At 34.9% G+C, this 24,268-nt stretch overlaps 1 protein-coding gene across 2 annotated transcripts in view; it reads left to right on the top strand.

Annotated features, from left to right (window-relative positions):
* The first annotated feature begins 23,479 nt into the window (after positions 1 to 23,479).
* The window catches only part of LOC126755153 (putative inorganic phosphate cotransporter), a 28,116-nt gene continuing 27,327 nt past the window's right edge, over positions 23,480 to 24,268 (top strand). Inside the window, exon 1 of one of the 2 annotated variants that reach the window (XM_050467529.1) lies at positions 23,480 to 23,533. The gene's annotated coding sequence lies outside the window, so the exon portion shown is untranslated. Of the gene's footprint in view, positions 23,611 to 24,268 lie in introns of both variants that reach the window. The other variant, XM_050467528.1, reaches the window with a different exon arrangement.

Genomic DNA, 24,268 nt, shown 5'->3' on the forward strand with positions numbered 1-24,268 from the left:
CTAATTTGTAATTTTTATAGATGGCGACTCTATTCCAAAATACGTTTAAAATTTAAATAAAACTTCATCGAGTAACAAACATCTTTAGAGATTTCATGTTCGGCAGACATTTATTTCTATTTTGTTGATATTTATGTTTTTAGACTGGTACATGGCAACTCTATTCCTAAAAACATTCAAAATTGAAAATTTGTGAAATAATTTATAGCAAAATATATTTGAAATACCATACATTTAGTACCAATTTTGTAAAATTTTCAGTTTTATTTTTTTATATATGGCAACCCTATTCCAAAATATTTTTAAAATATAGCCTCATCGAATAACATCCGAAAAACTTTTAGAGGTTTTAGGTTCGGCAGGCTTTTATTTAATAAAATTTATTTAAATTTATTAAATTTTGTTGATATTTATGTTTTCAGACTATCAGACTATTAGATGGCAACTATATTCCTAAAAAAATTACAAAATCAGAGATTTGTGAAATTCTTTAAAAATTTTCAAATTTTTTTTGAAATACCATCTGTTAAGTACAAATTTTGTAATATTTTCATTTTTATTTGTTTTATAGATGGCAACCCTATTCCAAAATATTTTTCAATCTCATCAAATAATGTTCGGAAACTTTATCTATTTCAGGTTCGGCAGACATACATATTTCATATTTTGATATTTATGTTTTTAGATTATAAGATGGTAACTCTGTTACTAAAAAAATACAAAATCAAAAATTTTTGAAATTTCTTATAGCACAATTTTTTTTGAAATACCCATACATTTATTACAAATTTTGTAATATTTTCACTTTTAGTTTTTTTATATATGGCAACCCTATTCCAAAATATGGCGAAATTAAAGTATTGCGGAATAATTTATCGCAGACTTTCTAAAACTACATCTTTTACCTTGTTTGTGGTACGTTGAATATTACTTCTTATACGAATGGCCATGTACATATAGATAATTCTGAGATCTATAGATCTGTCTCCAATCCAGTACCATATTTTATACCACAGTGATTTTTTAAACTGTTAACTTTAAAGCAGTTCCATCAAACTGATGGCGTTATCAGACAATCTGGCCGTACATAACCATCCATTACAAATTCATGAACCAAACATCGGTCAATCATTTGGCTTGCTGTCAAGTCACGTGCTGTTGCGGTCAATAGCGTCATATAAACGTCACGCTGTACACAGTCTCAGTTTACCTGTTGCTTTTTACTTCACCTCACACAATTTCACAAATGTATGTATGTACTATATGTATATGTATTTCGTTTTGTTTTGCTACGAACAGCCCGCTCATGCAAATGAGCCAACTCAATGACCGAATGGTGAATTGAAACCGTGTTTATTATTCCAAGGCGGTCGCTTTTGCGGTAACTACACGCAGTTGGGTATTGCCAAAACCAATCGCAGTACATACATACAAACAAACAAACATATGCTAACAGTTTATATTTCACCTACTGACATTTATTCTAGGTATTTGTTTTTGACGGAATAGATGGATCGCAAATCAATTAAACTGCTGGTGGTAAGGAAGGCAACTGCCGATAGGATGTATACATATGTGCTGCAGGCACTATTTATTACTATTTATTTTGGTAAAAAAATGTAAACAAACATTTGGTCTGCTAATGACGTCAATTGTGTTATTTAAGTGCCAAAGTATGTCATAAATACATCATTTGAAGATACTTGGCGAATTCGGAATATCAAAACAATGAGCAGTTCTTGGAATTCTGAGAAAACACAAAGCGGATCAACGACAATTGAATAAGCGTAGCGAAGTAAATTTTGAATCGACTAGAAGAACAACAAGATTACTGTCGAATATGTTTTGGTTTTTATAAGTATTATTAATGTGAGCTATGAATTTGCCATGTTACGTTTTTTGGGAATCACCGCTCAGCAAACATAATTTTATACCCTCATTGGGGTATATTACCGGTGTTTCAGATATCGATCTGAAATATTGGATAGTCGAAAAAGTCTTTTCGTATTTTGACAATAGATGTCGTTGCAGTCGTACATCTCCAGTGCTACCAAATACATTGTGTCATCCATATAGTGTTGGAAAGGTGAGATCTTAAGCTTCATTTAACCAAACATAAATTCGGGAAGTTGAAAAAAAGTTACAGCTATTCAAAACTGAGTGAAAATAATGAAGAAATTCGCTATATTTAGAAATTTTTGTATAAAAAAGGGAAGAACGCCACGTAAGCTACCAATGATACTTATTTGTGAAGTTTACGGAGACGAAGCCGTATCAGTCATGTTCTGAAAATTTTGATGCGAAAAATGAACATAACTCTGGTCGACTTATTGTTAAAAAAGTCGATGAAGTTATGGAAAAGGACCATCACATAATCAGCCATGACATCGCCAGGGAACTTAACATTCATCATCAAAAAGTCTGTCTACAAAAAGAAGTTCCATGTTTTGGTACCTCATGAGTTGTCTGTGAAAAATTTAATGGACCGAATTAACATCTGCGATTCTTTGTTAAAACGAAATTAAATCGATTTCTGAAGCGAATGGTAACTGGACATGAAAAGTGGATGAAATACGACAATAAAGTGTGGACAAGATGGTCCGGGGGTGGTGAAGATCAACAACTGGGCGCAAAGCCAGAATTGACGCCTCGAAAGGTTATGCTGAGTGTTTGGTGGGATTGGAAAGGAGTCATCTACTATGAGCTGTATCAGCCTGGCCGAACGATTTAGTCCACATTTTACTGTCAACCACTCATCAATTATGATATTGAAACAAGCAATCGAAAAAATTGGACAGAACAGATCAACAGAAAGGGTTTCATCTTCCATCAGTAAAACGCTAGACCACACATATCTTTGATGACTCGGCCAAAACTGAGAGAGCTTGGCTGAAAAGTTTTAATGCATTCACCATATAGACCAGACCTTGCACCATCGGACTACCATTTGTGTTTAATGCAGAACTCCCTTAAAAGTTGGCTTCAAGAGAAGCCTGTGAAAATTACTTGTCGTAGTTTTTCGCCGAGAAACCAGAAAAGTTTTACACCGATGGAATAATGTCCTTAGCAGAAAAATGGCACAAAGTGGGTTACCAAAGGGGTAAAAAGCAACCCCTGGTACTTTGGGAAGTCTATAAGGAGGAGTCAATCTTTTGAATGCCTATGCTTGACGAGAATTTCAACAGACTCTGTGGCCTCACTAACGATACCTTTTCCAATGAGACACTGGCCATCACCATGCAAAGAGATACTCCATTGTTAACATTTACTGCAGTTTTCTCCATCTGCCAGCCCCATTCTACAAGCGTGTAGTACCATCAGACTATGACCAATGGGTATTCCAATCATCTTCCTATAGTACCTTCTATCAAATACCAGTATGAGTTTTGTATATTTCCAATATGATATATTGGTTTGAACATGACTCTTGCAGTTTTGCACATAAGTGGATCGTCCCATTTGATTTTCCAGATCGCCATATAGACAATACGTGGTTTTTTCCAATGTTTACTGACATGAAGTTAAGCTATGTTTTCTACATTTAAGCCCAATAAATCTAGTATTTCGATGCATTTTATGAACTAATTAACTGAAGCAAGTATTTATTAACCTTTTGTAATTAGGTTTTATTAACTGATTCATAACTTTTTTGAGATTAGTTCCGCCAAAATGGAGTGACACCCGAAACACACAAAAAACAAAAAGAAAAACAAATGTTCACAATTACCGTATATTGAACTGATTTTTTGTGCATTTTTCAAAATGCTTAACCTTTATTATACCATTTTTGTATATGCCAGCTATGTGTCATCCTCATATGCAAATTCGAGAGACCTCCAACTGAAATTGGCGTATGGCATATGAACTGGCGTCTACATTTGTGCAAAATATTTCCCTCCAACATTTGTGCATTTCAAGTTCATGTACAGTATGATTTTCAATATTCATTAAACATTTTAATCAATTTAGACACTTGCGTACGCGTGCTCGGCATATAAAACACTTAATTACGCCGTTTTGACTTTTCAGTTTTGCACTCCAACTGTTTGTGTACCAAGTAATTAAATCGTGGAAAATGGAGAAATCACAAAAAGGTCTGCCCTCGCTGCACCATTTAAGTGTGCACGAGTATGGTATATGGCAAGTGGAAGTCATTTACATTTTTAGCCGACTAAGTTTATGTCAGCGCTAAGTTAGAATGTAGGAATCGAAAAAATTCGAAATGGCTAATAAAAATGCTATAACCTCCAAATGTGGGGTGATTGATCTAAAAATGTTTGAAGCTTTTTTGGCAACTATTTTGTTAGTGGCAACTGATTTTTATAGTTCGTACTAATGTTTTTATCAGCTCACATGAATGTCGAAGCAGTATCGTTATAAAATACTTGATTTACGATACATTTCCACCAATTTCTGGTAAACTTCTTGAAGGAACTGTTCAAGGATTCCCATGGCTTTCTATGAATAACAGATTTTGAATATTCATAGATTAATATTTTGAAAAAGACAATCGAGTTTTATGTGTTCATTTCATCAAAATTATTTGTTATATATAAGTTGTTGATGGCGTTTCCAAGCCACCGCTTCTCGCTCATCAGGTGCCATCTGACATTAACATACTCAAAATATCCCAAAGCTATAATTGAAACATAAATGACCCAGACTGGTCAGTTTAAACTGAGAAATGCCTCATGTGAATGGTCTACCCACCTCAGTTAATGACAATAATATCAAAAATGTTAAGGAAGCACAGCGTTTTTTTCAACACTGCTCTTTTCATTTCTTAGGTTTTAATGGGTGATCTATTTCGAGGTTCCCCACTTCTTTAAAGAAACCACTCATAAACTACAAATTTAATGGGGAATGTTTATTATCATTCGAAAGAACATTGTTTGGCATTTATTTCCGATGGCTCGTTTGAGCATTTCGACTGGTAACTGGTGAATGACATGCGTGCTATTGTTCTTCGTCCCAAGTGAGGTAGTATTGCTTTTTTACATACCCATTGAGCCAAAAATGGAACTCATCTCTGAACAAAATTCAGCTGGAAAACATAGGATCCTCTTGGAAGTTTTCTAGAGGTCATAGAGCGAAGCTGTATTTTGTACGCTTAAAATTTAAGATCTCGACGTAAAATGCGCCAAGTCGTTCCATACGTTAGTCGAAGTTGCTGAGCGGCCCCGAAGCGACTCCCCGGAGTCTTCGTGTACATCTCAACTACGGCTGCTATATTTTCTTCACTGCTTGCTGGACGTGGTTTATTCGGTCGAATATTATCCAATCATGAATGCTGGGTCTCAAGATGGGTGACGTTGTTGCGAATAGTACGTGAATTTTCGTAGTAAAGTTGAGCGATTTTTAAATGTTGTTCAGGCATAAGTACTTCCATGATGCAATTCCAAATAATACAGAACAAGAAATTCACGCGTGATCTGTCAAAAAAGGTTTTAAAAAAAGTATAATGAAACTCAATAGATTACAAAGCAAACTCTTTGTGAAAGAATAAACGCAATGTCAAACAGACGTGCTATTTCTGATCATTTATAAGGCTGCCTTTTTTGGTAGAAGTGTTGCAAAATCGGATCATCAGGATGGTCTTCATAGGCGTGGTCGTATTGGTCACATAAGTCCCAAAAATAGCCAAACTTTGTATATAAAATATTCAAGACGTGGCGCTACCTATAATCAACACTATAAGAATACATCCTTCTCTTTCAAACGCATTTAACCACATGTAAATCCGATGACAGTTGTTAATGCTTTAGTCATATTAAATAAAAAAAAATCGGTGCAATTGAAAAAAAATATTGGGTATACGAATTGATAAGAAAAAGTTTATGCTTGTGGTTTACATGATTAAAAATGGTTGCGAATATTTAAAGGACCATCAAGGGCCATGTTGTTTAATAGCTTGTAGTTTTGCTGAATTGACGGAAAAAGTTCGTGAAATTACTAGTAGCAATGCAAATTTTACCACGAGAATGTTGGCAGAGGGATTAAATATGTGTAAAAAAAACACTATTTGGAGAACTTTATCTGAAGATTTTAGTAAGAAACGGGTCTGTGTGCATTTTCTTGTACATTAATTAATTGAAGACAAAAAAAGTAAACGAGTTCTCGATGACAAAATGAATATTCGTTTGATCCATAAATATTTTATGTTTTCCAAACGGCAAACTACAGGAGTTTTTTATGATGATATTCCAGCCATTCGAGTAGGTTATGGCTACAGTGTGAAAGAACATACTTATACGTGATATAAGAAAATCCATGCATGTGCTGATTCCATACGTTATTTTGTGTTTAATTTATCTATTTTGCATAAATTATAACTTTTAAAGATAATACTTTATTATGTGCATATTCGGTTCGTTTTGGGACACAAGAAGGGAGAAAAACAGATTTGCTGTTGAAATTTTAACTATAAAATTATGGTGGGGAATTCAGTACGTTACAATCTACAATAACTGTTAAATACCCTAGAGTTCAGCTAATGACAATTATGCTTGGGTTTTTAGCAAGCCATTTATATTACACTTAACTCTGAAGAAAAATGTGTGCAAATAATAGATATTAAAAGCTGAATTTCTTCGAATCAAACATAATAGCTTAAAAGCCCATGAAATGTTTTACAAGCTGTTACAATATGTATGTACAACCCCCAACAATCTTTTATTAGCTGGCATGCGAAAAGTAATTAAAAAACTTTCACACTACGCCGTGTCTTCTAATAAGAGAGCTCATACCACCAGTGTAGACACATCAACATGGAATTTTAAGTATACGCTGCTCACGCTGTTGTGAAATTTTAAATTGTTATATTAAATTGCTTAGAAATTCCAATGCCGTTAGTCACAGAGAAAACTCCCATGAATGTCATTATAATTAATTCGACTGCTTTTATTATGCAAAACATTATTTTTTTGTACAAAATACATTTATTTATTGTATTTATAAGTTAATAGCACAAATATGCTTAAATCACAGTTAATTCCTTCCTAACAAGCACTTTTTACAACACTTTAATGAGAATGGCTAATACAGCTCGCGATTAGAATTCATGTAAATAAATCTGTTTTGCTCATAACGCAATTTGCGCAGAGTTAAAGCGCTACCGTGAATACACCTGCAGTGGAAGTTTAATTAATTTCGAACGACTTTTTGACGAACTGAAGCTTATCAGCGCTATTGACACGCATACCAGGCACATACACATGCACATAACCACTGGTGTATATCACATATACCAGGCATGTGCTAACAACAATTATGGTTGATGATAATTGTTGTTATTCAGCGATTGTTGTTGTTCGATCTGAATGAGCTTTTGCCGGCGTAATTTATTTGTTAAAAAATTTTAATTTTTTTTATATAACACAAACACTTGAGTTAACATTATAATCACTTTAATGGCACTCGACTGATTGACAAAGTGTGTAAACTAAAAATGATTAAGCATAAATAAGAGCCATAAAAACATTGGTAATTTTTTATTGCGGCTCTAGTGGAGTTAGCTGCGAGAGATTTGTGGCCCTGCATGGCGAGGACAAGGGTATTGATAGGCCGAAAGAGGCAACGGCTCGAGACTTCAATTGAGTGAATATGATTTATGAGATTTAAAACAACATAACGGTATTTATCGGATACTTGTATTATTTTCAATGCTTGAGTTGTTATGTTTTTAAATCGAACTCATACAAGAACAGAGTTAAGAGATCTACGAAATATATACATAGTAGTCCAAAGCTCCAAAGCACACGTTTTGTAACTGACCTCTCATGATATATCTGACAAAGAAACGTTATTATTTCTTTAAAAACTCATATTACTTTGCAAATTGTACAAACAATAAGCTATTACCACAATTTATGGTAATTTTATGAGGGCTTTGAGAAATATGAATTCGATTTTACCCATTTTTTGCACAAGAACATGTTTTTTCGGGAAGATATTCTCTCTGAATTTCAATAATATACCTCACAGCTTGACCGACAGTAACGGTAAAAAGTAGGCTGTAGGCACATATTCGGTATCTGGGAAAAGTAATTGAAAACAGTTTGTAGTCTGTCTTCACTAGTTTTATGACCAAACGTTGTATGAATGGAACAAAAACTGTTCAAACCCTAGGTAGCGAATATTAGGACCCTGGCACCTATAGTTATAGTTACAGAAAATTTCGGCCAATGCGTGAGATATATAAATGAAAATTGAAGAGAATCCTTTCCTTATTATATTATCTCTCTATTCGAACTTCCGAGTGACTTTATACTGGATATATCGGCCAATCTCCCATATAATTGAAAATTTCACAGAATTTTTTCATTCAGTGCATTTTTGTGCTTAAAATGAATAAAATTGGATGAAAACTTGCTGTAAACCTCATATATTTAACATGCCTTATGTACTAATGAAAGTATTACCCCGTTTAGTCATTGCAAGTTGCCAGAGTATGAAATGTTCAGTTATACTCGAACTTAACTCTTCTTTAGTTGTTTAGAAGTAACTTAATGCCACGTTTTTAGAAGTATCGTGGCCTTAAAGACACTATTTTTACAAAGTTTTACTTCGAAATTGGTTGGTGTTTTGTATAAACTAAAGTCAAATAATCGTATGGAATCTCAAATTGTGTTATATTGCATATGTTACATGTGTGGCTGTGATCCGATTCCGCTCATTTTATTATTAATAGCATTGGAATGTTAAGGGTATGTTTTGTATCAAATTTGGTTCAAATTGGTTGAGCCGTTCTTGAGATATAGGATTTCACCTTAAGTGGATGCCCATTAAACAATCTTAACATAGTTGCTAAAAAGTAACTAACTTAACTATGAAATTAAATACTGCTGAGTTTTATTTAGTGAGTTAGGGCACTTTAAAAACTTTTCAATAAAAAAGGATATGAGAACGGGTGTGGTTATTGTCTGACTTCATCCATTTGCAGAGTGCAAATTCTATAATGTCTTGCGCTCAGCACATTAAATTTTTATAGCTTTAATGCTTTGTGAGAACCCCGCATATATGTAAGGTTCTATCGAGCGTATTGTGTGAAAGATTAAAGCCCACCGTCAACAGACTGATTGGACTTTATCAGTGTGGCTTTAGACCTGGAAAATTAATAAGCGACCAAAGACATCGACACAAACCTCTTCGTCGATTTCAAATCCTAAAAGCTGCTTTCGACAACACGAAAAGGAGCTGCTTTTATGCCGCGATGTCTGAATTCGGTATCCCCGCAAACCTGTGTAAACTGACGTTGAGCAACACCAAAAGCTTCGTCAGGATGGGGAAAGACCACTCCGAGCCGTTCGATACCAAACGAGGTTTCCGACAAAGCAACTCCCTATCGTGCGACTTCTTCAATCTGCTGCTGGAGAAAATAGTTCGAGCTGCAGAACTTAATCGAGAAGAAACAATATTCTACAAGAGTGTGCAGCTGCTGGCGTACGCCGATGATATTGATAACATCGGTCTCAACACCAGCGCCGTTAGTTCTGCTTTCTCCAGGCTAGACGAGGAAGCAAAGCAAATGGGTCTGGCAGTGAACAATGGCAAGACGAAATATCTCCTGTCAACAAACAAACAGTCGTCGCACTCGCGGCTTGGCTTTCACGTCACAACTTTGAAGCCGTAGATACTTTCGTCTATCTTGAAACCAGTATAAACACCACCTACAATGTCAGCCTCGAAATCCAACGCAGAATAACTCTTGCCAGCAGGTGCTACTTCAGACTGAGTAGGTAATTGAGAAGTAAAGTTCTCTTTCGACGAAGAAAAACCAAACTCTAGAAGTCACTCATTATTCCGGTGAATATGCATTCGATGGAACAACTGATGAGTCGACATTGCGATATACGACCATATTGAAAGATTTATGGTTCTTTGTGGCGTTGAGGCGAATGGCACGATGGAACGATGAGCTCAGATATACGACGATATTGACATAGTTCAGCGAATGGACGCAAACACTCCAGCTCATAGGAAGACCTCGACTGTCTGAAAGACCGGGGCAAGCAGAAGGACCTCCCTTCACGTTGGAATATCAAGTGCAGAAGGACCACGGCTTCGCTGAATATCCAGAAGAAAAACGATTGACGCGCTGTTGTTAACTCGGCTATAATCGCGTAAACGGTGTCTACGCCAGTAAAGAAGAAGAACGGTTTGTGAGATATTTACAATAAACGTATTAGGACGAGGCCATCTAAACTTTAAAAAGTTTACACCCCAAATGTGCTACGATTACTTTATCGAAAAATATTTCTATATCTTAATTGGTGAGGATGACAATGGTTCTATTCCGCTAATCTTCAATAATATCCTGACTCATCTGAGTGATATGAATTTTCGTTGCGTCATACATATTTACCACTATATCTATCACGATTCGGGTTAGGTGTTACAAACCACCGTTAGATGAACAAAACTACTCTGTTGCAGCATTTTGCGAGAGTATAGAAATTATAGTGATAGGTCATGTCTGCGCTTTATATGGCTTTTGATAATAAAAACGTACTTTATGGTAGAGCTGCCATAAACCATATCACGTAAAACACGATTTTTGGTCGGACGTCTTGCTGATACGATATTAGAGTCCTTTACCGTTATCAAATGCTAGAACATCAAATATAAACACAATAAACTTCTGCTGCTCCATTAACTTGATGTTTATTTAACACAATTATAATCAAATAATGCAGAAATATACATAATAATAAAACTGATTGCGATCAATTCGCAAAGAAAAAACCCTAAAATTTTCCATATTAGCACACTTTTTGTATTTTGTATATATATATATGCATAAATATAGAGGGTACTCATTTGGAGCTTTAAAAATATTATGTAAAATAAAATGGATACAAAAGGTTAAAATCGTCTATATTTCAGACGACATGACTTAGCAAGCGTAACCGTTGTTCCTTATTTTCCAGTGCCGTCGTAAATCTCGTACAGCTCATCATTCCATCAACAGCGGTATTCACCGTTGCCAATGCGCAAAAGACCATAAATCTTCCGAAGAAGCTTTCTCTCGAAAACGCCGACTTATCAGATGTTGTCATCGTACATATCTCTGCACCACGTAGTAGGACAGGGATTTCGAGGCTGACGTTGTTGTTGGTGTTAATGCTGGTTTCAAGCTAGACGAAATTATCAAAGACTTCGAAGTTATGGCTGTCAACAGTGACGTGGGAGCCAAGTCGCAAATGCGACAACTGTTTGTTTGATGATAGGAGATATTTCGTTTTGCCCTCGTTTACTACCAGACCCATTTGGTTCTCTTTTTTGTCCAACCTGGAGAAAGCAGAACTAACGGCGCGGTTGTTATGGCCAATGATATCGATGTCATCGGCGTACGCCTTCTCTATTCAGCTCTGCGATTCGAAATATTTTCTGCGGGAGTAGATTAAGAAGTCGCACGATAAGGAAACACCTTGTCTGAAACCTCGGAAGTCTTACCCGATCCTGACGGAGCTTTTGATATTTCTCAACGTCAGTTGTGTCCTTTTCATTGGTTGTTGTTTTTACTTTTGGCGGGCGCCAAGCCCAGTTCGCACAACATTTTATACTGGGGCATGATAAAGTGATAATCGAGATTTTCACATTTTCATATCGCTTTCAAACGGATGCTTGCGTTCCGCTATCATCATTGGTTCCTAATGACATACCTTCACAAAGTGTAATGTCATGTTACGCAATCACTTAGTACTAACCAAGATGACCAACTGACGATACATGTTTCGATAAGATTTTATCTCGAAACGATTGCTAGCATGCGAAGTTTGTCCGAACAATAGTCCAGCTAGAACATTACTGTTATCATTGTTGTGTCCTGTCGAGAAAAAATTGGCGTTAGTTAGTTTCGAAGTTATTTATGGAGCCAGCAGATTAGTTCAAGATTTCTGCGGACTGTAAAGAATTTAATTCTTTTATTTATACACCCCTTACGTTTGTTTTTAACACAAAATATACAGTGGAAGTTTAGCTTCAACCATACTGAATATAAATGTCAAACACGTGTGTTTAAAACCGACTTTCAAGGTTTGACAGCTATCCCATTAGGAAATTTTAGTCAAAAACGAGTCGTTATATAGTATACATATGTTTTAGACGGAGATCTTATGAAGTGTACCATATATAAAAATAATCAGCGTGACTGGTTAAGCCGATTTAGCCATTCCCGTCTATCTGACTGTATAAACGGCAACTATTACTTCAAATTGTGATATATCGATCAGAAATCTTGCAGACGCTCTTATCTTCTCAAAAAGCTTGTCATTTGGCGAGGCGCGAATAGTGCAGTGCTATGGGTAATAGCAACCATTCACATCGTTCGATCAAAATGAAGTACTTGTATAGAAAATTTATAGTTTTCGACACGGAATGAGAACTTTTGGAATATTTTATATGATTTTTTGATAAACAAGCCTTATCATTTACTATATCTCAATGTCAAAAACATGTGTTTAATTTGACAGTCGCTTTGACAGCAACGCCACTAGGAAATTTTAGATGAAACCCTATATTCTAAGTGAGTCACAATAATTATTTAACATACGCAATATGAACAATTTAAAGCACAACAATTAATTTATCTAAAATAAATAACAATTAATTACAATCGTTTGCATCAATATTTGCTGTAATGTAAATATGCTTGTACGTGGGTATGTTCCTATAATCAAATGAAGTGTTATATTGACTCTCAAGTAGGTTAAGGTGAGTTAAAAAGCTACTCAACAACAACAACAATATGAAGTGCATATAAAGTATTACAATAGAGCTCAAACTGTACGGAAACCAGAACGCAGTAAGCAGATAATATTAGCTAATATTTACTTACTGAAGTAATTCTCTAAAGTACCAATTAGCGTACCGTTAGGCAGGATGTGATGCAAAAGAATTGAAATTAGAAATAACGACGAGAAATGAAGGTGTTGAATTCTTGCAAGTAATTTATTGATATTTGTAACAAAGATAATTTTCAATTATTAATAAATGCAATTACCTTCCATAGCAACCGCAGCAGATGAGTCACTGCATGGAGGACTTGGGAACTTACTAGTCGTAGGCATGACTTAGTTAGGACGATGGGTGGAAGGTCAAAAAGGAATAGTCGTAGTTCGACTAAGAAACTGATCTCAATTTGAATTTATTGGTGAAATAGTTACACATCAGCAGTAAAAGTATCGACCTACAATCGAGAATTTCAGGTCTAAACTTTTTGTTTATCAAATAGCCATTTGAATGGGTTTCAGAATCGGAATTACTACCTCGACATTTTTTAGGTCAGGTGCTTCAGTATTGTAGTTTCCGCAATTCATACGACTTTACCATCACTAACGAAGCGACTAGGTTGCAAGACGGCATTAAGTATCTAGTAATTACATTAACTTAAACTATATATTATATACTGAGAATGTTAATTTTTTTTATCTCGAACCATTTATCTCATTTCATCTCTATTGCAATTTAATCGAACGTGAAAAGCAGCAGAGAAAATTTCAGCACTCAGTCAGTCATTCATCAGATACTACCAAGTAGGGGGTTTCAAAACTGAAAGTGGATGACGTCAGGCATACCTCGTAAATAAAGTCAAATTTAATTACATTTAATTAACTGAACCGATAATGCGAGCACTTAAAAAAATCTAAATAAACCTCGGGCAATTGATAATGTGCTCAAATGTGTTAAACTCATTTAAAATTGAACTAAAAAGTTTATATTTCCATATAATTGTAGTTAGAAGTAAGTGAGGTGCGAGATGAGTGCGGACGGAAGCATAAAATAAAAAGTACACAAACTCTACACGTTCATGGATTGAATTATCTAGGTATCAGTAATCGTTAATTCAGAAACTGTTGCTCAAATTGTACCTATATATAATACGAGTTTGCCTTATGGCAGACACAATACATTCAAGGTACATGTCTATCCTTCAGAGAGTAAACACGCTTTTTGGACGAAATACCTCCAAGAAAAGCTCGTCCAATAATTTCGTTTGTCATCCTATACAAAGTTTTGCATTCGCATAGAAGTTGTTTTATAGTCCCTCTCCTTGTACTTACTGATAGCTTCCACAATAATCATTGTCACCATATATTGACTATGAATTAATAAGCTGGCTAGTGCATCTGCTTTTCAGTTTCCAGGAATATCATAAAGTCTCGACAGAAATTGCATGTTTATCGGAGAATAGAATGTTAGATCCACCAAGAGATCAAGGCATTTCTTCACTATCTTAGATGAAACTCAGACTTTAGTGATTTCGAAGTCGCTTGTTAATCTGTATTTAGTGACATATGTATTTCTTGTTGTGACCACAGTCCTTTTCAGCACAAAAATGCTTTCTATAATTGCTGTGATCCCCGCTTGGACGACACTGCAGTGCTTTGGTAGACGGAAGAGGTTTATGCTGTCTAATTTATAGAATAAATATTATTTATATTCAAGCTGTTTCATTTTCAGTACCACTCCCATATAATGTAGGATAAATTAATATCCTCTGCTGATCTGAATCACAGTGGCTCTATCTACTCTAAAAAGAAAGATTTACTGAAAGGGAATGCAGATGACACTGACATAAGGACATTAACCACAGAGGCGTCAGCGTAGCTTTTTCACACCTAGAAAAATAAACGAAGAAGTGGTATTGTGGTGAACGAGGACACGACAAAGAACCTGGAGGTCCAACACAAAGATTCCTCGTATCTTGAAAACTACGTCACTGCTGGTAGCCATACATTTGAAAAATTTATTTCGGTGACAGTATTAATACCATCAACACTCTAAGCCAGAAAATCAAGTGCTACTTTGTGTTTGATAGGCAATTCGAAAGCAGATTACGTTTCATAAGTCTGTTATCATTGCCGTAATATTATAGGACGCACAAACATGGACATAAGTCCATTCATAAGTCTGTTATCATTGCCGTAATATTATAGGACGCACAAACATGGACAAGGAGATAACAAAGCTCTTAGAGATCTCTTAAAGATGATGTTCCTACGAAGTGTTTCTTCGATTCGAAACCCATGCGTGGTTGAAATAAGTGGGCACCAATGAAAGGACTTAGATCATAGGAACTTGTCTCCAGACATCTTGAGATGTACAACTGACAGAACTTTCCAAATGATAGAGTCCGAAGCAACTAGCGAAGTTTTGTATTCTCGATCCAGATCGACTCAGTGTAATGCTTTTGGTGCCAAAGAGGAAGATGACTTGTTTTTTGTTAGTCCATTACTGCCCTTCAAAAGTTTTCTTGAGAATTCTCATCTAATAACTTTCTTATCAAAGCTACTTTAAAATAAACAAAAACCCAAGAAATAATTTCGGTAAAAAGTAAATAATGGAATTGGAATAACCTAGTGACAAATTAGGCATACATCAATAGCTTAGCATTTCTAAAGTATAAAAAATAAAAAATAAATTTTTTGTATATTGTTGTTGTAGTAATTTCGAGTTGTATGCCACAAATAAATCGGAGTTTCCAAAAATCAAATATCATTGACACAACCATTAATCACATGTCAAAAATTTCCAAACCAAAAACCCGACCATTGTCACTTCACGTGCCCCCACGGCGTATGAGTAATCAAGAAATTATTTCTGTATGCCAGTTGTGTACATCATATGTCACAAGAAGTTCGAAATGAAGTTATCAATGAGAGTTTTATCTCCACCGTGCAATTAGCACACAGTTTACACACTTTTTACTGTTATTTACTTGCTAGATTCTTGCTTTTATTAAAATATGATTACTTTTTGTTTACAAATAAATATAAATGACGTACTTCAAGAACATTAAATTAAAAAGAAAAATTAATTATTTACAAATATTACTTTGCAAAAGTGTAACCAAGTTATCACTTAATCGCACAATCGTGCTTCTCAAGTGTTTGTGTATTAATTTTTGCCACAAAATCACGCAATAAATTGTTCTCGGCATGCAAAGTCGCAGTGGCGATATTGACAAATGCAACACTTAAGAATAGAAGCTCGTGCTTGTACATGCTATAACTAACTACAGTGGTAAGAAGAAATATTTTGCTATTACTTCATTATTGACGCACTTGACCATAAATTGGTTTGTGATAAGGCGGGTTTTAAGCAACTCACAACTGAAGTACCGCTCCTTGTTGCGGACATTCCAGCCCGTGACAGTTGCAGATAAAATCCAAAAATGTCTGATATTATGCGCTGTGATATAAATGATATTGTTTGTTAAGTTATTTTGAGTTAAAATTTTGATATACATATGTTATTTTAGTTTTAAATCGCCAATCTAGCCACTCTAAGCAGAGATTATAATAGGAAATAAGAATGTAAGCGGCGGCTCAGGGTGATTAAAATTCTTGATTTTGAAATTCAAGTGCGTTAATCGTCAAACAATACGCAATAACAGATTATTTAGAAGCCTTTGAAACTGATGTAAAGTATGGAACTCATAGAAAGCGAAAGATGAAATAACAAAGCTAGAGGCAAAATAACCGCGGCCGATCTCAGATCGGTAAGAAAAAGAGAAGGAAGCGTGGTTGAATTTTTAAGGGTCAAATGTGCTTTAAATCCGTTTCCGGCAAAACTACAAATCCTATTGAAACAAATTGCATGGCAAAGTTGAACGTAATAAAACAACCCAAAAACGTTTGTATTAACACCGTTGGCACATAACCTCACAATTTATGTGAAAAGTTCATATATCGATGGTTTTTTATTTTATCTTGTCTTTCAAGAAATTTGGTCTAAACTTTGTTTCTTAAACTTCCAACACAGTGTAATTTTTGGATTTTTTTTCATGGAGAGATTAACGACCTCAATTGAATTTAACATATCTTTCATAAACACTGAACCCTGATGGAACTTCTTTGCCAAAAGTTGCTGGGGATATTCACGTGGAAAGTTGTAAAAGATAATCGTGCGAAAATGTTCGCGACTTAATTACATTTTTTGACCGAGATGCACATTTTAAGTTACTGTAAATAAAACAAATAGAGATCGTATGTCAAAATATTCTGAGAGTGTTAACATAAATAACAAACTTAACGATAAAGTTGTGAGTTGCCATATTGAAACACTAGGATTCCCAAATTTCTGAAGATGATATATTAAGTTTGTAGCACCCAGAAAGAAACGGCGGATACCCTATATAATAAATACATTAGGGTGGGTAAAAAAAAAATAATATTAAGTTCGCTTGGTTCTCTGAAAAATACATTTTTAAATACCTCTAAGAAAATCTCTTCAAGTTTGAGCTCTCTCTTATTATCCGATAGACAAATTCAAAACTCATTTCCAACTACCTGAAAAATATCTCGTTTATTAGATTTTGTAGGAAATTAAATCCTCCACAAAAAGTTGAGTTACGATTTGCCATATAAACTCACCGAATAAAATTTAGTTTTGTGATGGAAAACTTTCTTATTTGAGGAAATGTCTTCGTGAATTAAAATTTGGCATGAATTGTCCAAGAAGCAGCTATATTGCCCTAAAAATTGCTCAGTTCGAATCACTATAGTATAGAGTTACCATAAATACTGTTAGAACAAAATCAATTTCTTTGCGAAGGGTTCAGCTTCGGTGCAACCGCTACTTTATACGGTTTCTTTTCTTTCATAAAACATAAGAAAATATGAAATCTTGTGGAACCATTTCAAACCGTTGTAAAATTCATTTACTAACAAAGCATTATTTGTTGCTTTTAAGACTTCTTTTCGACACACTCACCCGGTTTGTAGTCTTTATTGTCCATTTCCTTTGTTTTTTTCAAGTATCAGCTCATTCAATTCTGGGAAAAGTTTCAAATTTAACAATCCTCATGGTGGCCACGTGATTACTTTTATCTCTGAAGTGAGTGTTTAAGCGCAAGTATGATGATTGGCAAACAATCAGTGGTAAATTAACCGATTAGCTTCTTCTGTGTGTATGAGTATCTTAAAAACAGTCCGAAGCATTCATTAAGTGCCTGCACAGTCGAATTTTTTGTGCTTTATCGATAACAGTAAAAAGTAAAAGTGTGATGCAAAGCAAATAATTAGCAATATTCAAAAGTAATTATAAAAAGAAGAAACTTCGACGAAGAAGCTTCGAAGCTATGATACCCCAAACAAATAATAATATAAATGTATAAAGCATAAGAGGGTATACCAAATCTTTATCTTGCTCTTGATCGGCCAGTTTGTATGACAGCTGTATTCTATAATGATCCAGTAGAGGCGATTTCGATATATGAGCAGCTTCTTGCGAAGGAAAGAACGTGTAAAAAACAAAACAGACAGACGGAAAGATGGACAGATATGCGCATATCTATACTTTATAGGATCTGATTTCACGACAAACTTAATACACCGTCTTCAGGTCATAAAAACGCATTAACATTTATAAGCAATACTAATTACGAATTTTTAAATATCTTAAAATTATTAATAATTACTTTAATTAAAATTCCTATAACACTTGTGCGAACATCAATAATTATCTCGTTCATTGACTTCCTCGGTGCGTTGTCCAAATGCTCAACTGTGGAAAATTTCATTATCAATACACATGAACTTGAACGTGTCCTTGTGCTGTGAGCTGTTTTTCTGGGTCATTGTTGGTTCATACCACTTTACATAGTCATGTATATATGTATTATATATAGTATATATTATATAAAAACTTATTGCGAAAATCTACAAAATGAACTCAGTTTCAATTATGTGGGTGTTCTGGTGCGCGGCGAAAGGAGGGCGAATTTGCCGGCATATGAAAAAGGGAAGCTGACAGCAACAATTTGCCTGCACAATTTAATGAATAGGATAAGCAAAAAATGATATATAATGTTCTGATATACATATTCAAATATATACATACATATCTATGTATTTATGTGTTTTATTAATAGAAATCGCCAGCTCTACGGATTGTAAGCAACAAAAAAATGCAAAAACCGAAATAAATATCTGGAGACAAGCTAATAATAAATGTTCACAATTAATGGCCACAGGAGGCTTGGCTCTGTACATATGCATGTATGTACATCATATAATTTGCATGAGCAACTACATATATAGGAATGGAGAGGATGGAGTTATGTGTATAAGTTCACGCAACTGAGAAAAGTTCTCTGAGCGCCATTCGCGTGAGAGTGGCCAAAAATGATTTTTTTACATGTGGTCCAAGTAGCTCACGACTTCCGGTCTTAGACCAAGTATCCTCTGGGTAGCGAAAGGCCATCTTTTTGAAGTCGAACTAAAGTGAGAAGGCGAACCATCCATTCCCAGGGCTGTGTGCTGGGTTCGGGACCCGCTGAAGGGGAAGGCTGATCGACTTCGACGATGCCGAAATAAGGTTATCTGGGCTACTACTAAATTTCAGCGCAGGAAAATTCATCAAGCTAGCTGACTGTGTCCGGATCGAAAAGTCATCAACACGGCGGCGAAGAACTGATAAGGAGCATGTATCAGCTTCTTTGCAGAATATGGGCGGACGAAAGCAAGCCCAACGATTGGATTTTAAGTGTGCTCTGCTTCCACAAAAAGGAGGGGCGGTTGACAGACAGTCACCCGGATTTGAACTCGCTTCTCCATACTGATCAGCAGTCAAAGTAAACATATGAATGTGTACAAAGTGGGGGTCGGACTTTCAATGATTGAATCATACCAAGAAATAGGTTCTGCAACGAAGACTCAGTTTGAAATCGATACTATTATCAAGGAACATCCGTCCGTTCTGGAAGAAGTGGTGAAAATATTTTTCCTCGAATAAGTAATTGAATATATTTCAACATATTGGCGATTTCACTTCTTTTTGTTTATTTTAATTGATATAAAGGTTCTATACTATTTCTTAAAAGAATTAGTGAATGAAATTACCTGATTCTTATTAGTTGGCAAACTTGTTAATTGTAAACAAATTTTGTATGACACAAGCACACTTTTTCAAATCATCAAAGGATAGTAAATCACTAAGAATCATTAAGACTACTCGGTACCACAAATTATTTTGAAATTACCAACAAATTTGGAAAAACCATTTCTTTGTTCAAAAGGCAAAACAAATTTAATTGCTTCTAAATGTTTCATGAATATTGTATATAACTCTTTAATTTTGTTGATAACTCGTCATTTCTGATCTCCGGAAACATACAGCAATCTTATCGGGCGTGTATGCGTAATATATTGTACTTAAAGATATACGTACTTAAAATATATATATATGTGTGTGTAAGCATGTGTCGCAAGTATACGTATCTCCCTAAGGATATCCCTGGCTGTCAATCTAAAAAATTTAACATTAATTGACATACTACTTGAGTTGTTTACTATCTTATCGTTGTACTACTCTCCGGCAAAATGACATTCATGTACACGAAAGTACAAGCGTGTGCATATTTTAAATGCAGTAGTTCTATATTAGGATGGATCGCCGTACTGTTAGCAAATTTTGACTATTAGAGAGAAGAGTGGCGAATCGAACAAGCAACTGCTATAAATCATTTCTAGTGGATTTTGTTTGAATCGATTCGTTAGTGTTCTTTTTACTAGGCTCAAATTTGAATATAAAAGCTGTCTTCGATTCGTCGAGCTTTAAAGAGTAGTGAGTCGAACAAATTATACCAGCTGATCAAGTAAACTAGCAGCGCACGCGTGGAAACTCTTGTAGAGTTGATATAAAATGGTTGACAATGGTAAAACTGGTATAACAAATTGGTATAAAATAGTTTACAATGGTAAAACTGGTATAAATATTTAAACAAACTTTGATATCATTGACGATATTTACACTTTAATCAAACAGGTGATATTCTCTTGTACCAATTACTCAACACTTGATAACTTCGTGGTTTCTTATAAATAAACAGTTTTAACAAGAGAGCAGCGCTCAAGTATAGCGAGCAGAGAAATGGCGAATCGAAGCCAGCAAATACTCGCATAAATCTGTTATGCTCTTTTAACGAAGTATTGAGTTAGCCGACAAGAGAGTAGTGTATTAATTAAATCTTCGAAATTTCTTTTCATCTAGCCTAATATTATATTTTTCTTAACATAGTTGACTCTCTTTGCCTAGTACTCTCAAAGAGTATATTATTGACATTAACGTCACATAATGGCTCGTAGCGTCATAATCGTGTATCACACTTTGTTTATGCCATAACTGTTGTCGCCCAAGATTATATTGAAATCTTGTTGTGCCAATTTGCAATATAAGTTGTTCTTAAACTGTCGGAAGGCAGCTTTACATATTTGTCAAAGTTATAAAGTGGTTTTCCAGTTCCATGACGTATTGTCTGGCGGTATTTTATGGTTTAAGGCAGCAACAGCGAATATAGTACTTCGTGAGAAGATTATCAGTGACATCTCTCAATGTGAAATTTGTGAATGACGTTATCTCACACGAAATAGTAATATCCAAGTGGTTAGGTCTAAGTCTACAGTATGCTCCCGTTAATAGCTCCATAACTTCTACAGTATTATAGGTACCCTTGACAGGGTATATTAAGTTTGGCATGAATTTTGACCCAGAAGGCAATGGCAGAGACCCTTTAAAGTGATTCGATTAAGCCATGCTTTCTGTCTTTCTGTCAGTTCGTCTGTATAGACGAGAGTTATTCCCTCAGTTTCTAAGATATCGATCTGAAATTTTTCCCATGTAATTTTCTAAACATGAAGCTGCTTTAATTTTGGAATTATCGATATCCAATTACTATAGCATATACATAGCTGCCATATAAACTGAACGATCGGTAACAACTTCTTGTATGGAAAACTTTTTTTATCTGGCATGGCATTTTCATAACGTTTGGTACGGATTGTTCTCCAAAGCATTACTACAATATCCGAACGAATTTTCCAGATCGGAATGCTATAGCGTATAACTGCCACACAAACTTTTTGATTTTGTAAGGTTTAAGGAAATTTCTGAGATATGAGAAATCCATATACTTCGTTACTTTCTGTATCCTATTTCTTGGAAGAAATGTATCTAATCATTGGTTTTTAGTGGTTGGTTGTTTCGGTGTTTCGATTATGTACCTGTTTTGGAATGGTCTGAGCATCCCTGCTAAACAAGTCATGTCTTTTATAGTTCATAGTTCTTGTTGTTTGTTTTTTGTTGTTGTTGTAGCGGCAAAAACCATCCATGAAGTAATTCCGAGAAGTAGTGCCGAATTGACAGTGCTTGACTGGATAAAAATCCGGGTCCCTTCCCGTTACTTAGATTCGATTGTCGTGCGAAAGGTATTTTTGATTCAGTGGAATATTATTTGTAAAGTTTTGGAAAGCTTAACATGAGACTTTAATAGGGACTTTTTTATTTTCAGATAATAATTTCTGCTAATATAAATAATCTTAAATTCTTAAAAATGTTTCCATTTCTGGATTTAATTTGAGATAAGATATAAATCTGGATACCTGTTGAAAACGTTGAACAGATCTGCAAAAAATTTGTCCATTAAATAATATATTTCAGTTTCGGAAACACTAATTTGAGCCCTTCATAGAATCTTTTCCATCAAGATGGTAAATAAATCAGAATCCATGTTTCAGATATCCATCACACATCCATGTTAAGACTACTTGTCTCCTTCTACACTGGCCACTGTAAGCTCAAGTTGTGCGAATTCCCGGTTCTGTAACTTGGAGTCTGAAACACCAGAACACCTTAAGACGTTGGGACTTAGGAGAGGGCACAATAGACCCTAATATAATCTTCAGAAAGACTAATTTTGGTCATTTATAGAAGTTTTTTTTATTTTCAAACAGGATATAAATTCGGACACAAGTAGACTCCGGTATAATAGAAAGTTTTATATTTTTGTAATTATTTGATTGTTTTCCTAAAAATTTGATCCACCCTAATACGTATCTGATATCTGCGTTGCTGATCATCACAACTCAATACCGTTAATGTGTTGCTCCCGCTGCTGAGCCAAAAGATTCAAATCGTAACTGCTCAAACGTATAGAATTATTAAATAAAATACAAGCAAAAACACGCGCGAATTTAACAAAAACAAAAACAAAGCAAAAACAAAAAAGGAGTAAAGAAAAAATTAAATTAAATAATAATCAAAGCATGAGAACATCAGCAACAAAATAAAGGCAACAAACGTGCAACCAAAAGCGACTACACACGCACACACACACATATGCACACATTTATGTATGTATATGTATGGCTTCGGCGGCATTTTACGACAGCCGGATTGGGTGGCCCGCGCGTGGAATGTGTACGAACGCGTGTGCGGCTGTGTGTGCGCGGGATTTATTTACATTACTTTCGGTCGTACTATATTCGTATTTGATTTGTAATTGTATTGGTAATGCTACTGTTGCTGCGACTATCTGTTGCTTGCGCTTTAATATCGATATACCAACTTATGTGGCTACGTAAGTACGTACGTACGTATGTTTGTTGGTTTGAGTGTAATTTTCAAGTACCGCCCGATATGCCTGAGGAGCGAAGTAAATTAAATATAAGTATAAATGAAATAGTTATGTTAACGCTTCGCTTAGTTGGCTTGAAATTGTCGCATGGAACACGTCTATATATGGCTTAACGTAAGAATAATTGAATACGGAATTAAACGCAACGTAATAACGGAATAATATTAAAACACAAAGCGTCCGTTCATAAAGTGAGTGTTTTGCTTTTGGTTTCTCGTTTTTTGGTGTGTTTTTTTTTTTTTGTTTTTGTTAAGTTTCAGTGTTTGCCAGTGTTGGCACAGGCTTGTAAGGAAACTAGTTGAAATATAGCAAGCAAATAATTTATGGACTCTGTGAAAAATATTGTAATGAATATTATAATGAAATAAAAATAAATGCGAACTGTGACTGCAGCAATTAAAATCTGCGTGTTTTGATCTGATTTCGTTAAAAATTAGCTGCAATTATTGAAATTTATGTGAACGAAAAGCAATGCATTGGAAAAGTACTGAAAACTTGTTTTGTAATTTACATATGCAAGAATATATAAAAAAAAGTTCTAAAATAATAACGAAGGGACTGATTTCATTTGTGTTTACGAATTTTGTGCATATTATCTAAAAAAAAATTCTTAAAATTACCTTAAATGCCTGTAAGCCAGCTTTAAAGTTAGCACTCCCGGAGTTATTGCTAAAAATATACTCACTAATTACACTTATTGTTTGCGGTAGCTCCAACTCAGGTCCCAACTGATTCTCCCAAATGATTTCTCATTTCTCATTGAACTCATTTTCTTGTGCCTTCTGCCTTTAACTAATCAAAACACGAGTGTTCCGAGGGCTTTTGACATATACTTTTCTTTTCGAATAA

Source organism: Bactrocera neohumeralis, chromosome 4, assembly GCF_024586455.1.
Source record: "Bactrocera neohumeralis isolate Rockhampton chromosome 4, APGP_CSIRO_Bneo_wtdbg2-racon-allhic-juicebox.fasta_v2, whole genome shotgun sequence".
In the NCBI taxonomy this organism is placed as follows: domain Eukaryota; kingdom Metazoa; phylum Arthropoda; class Insecta; order Diptera; family Tephritidae; genus Bactrocera; species Bactrocera neohumeralis.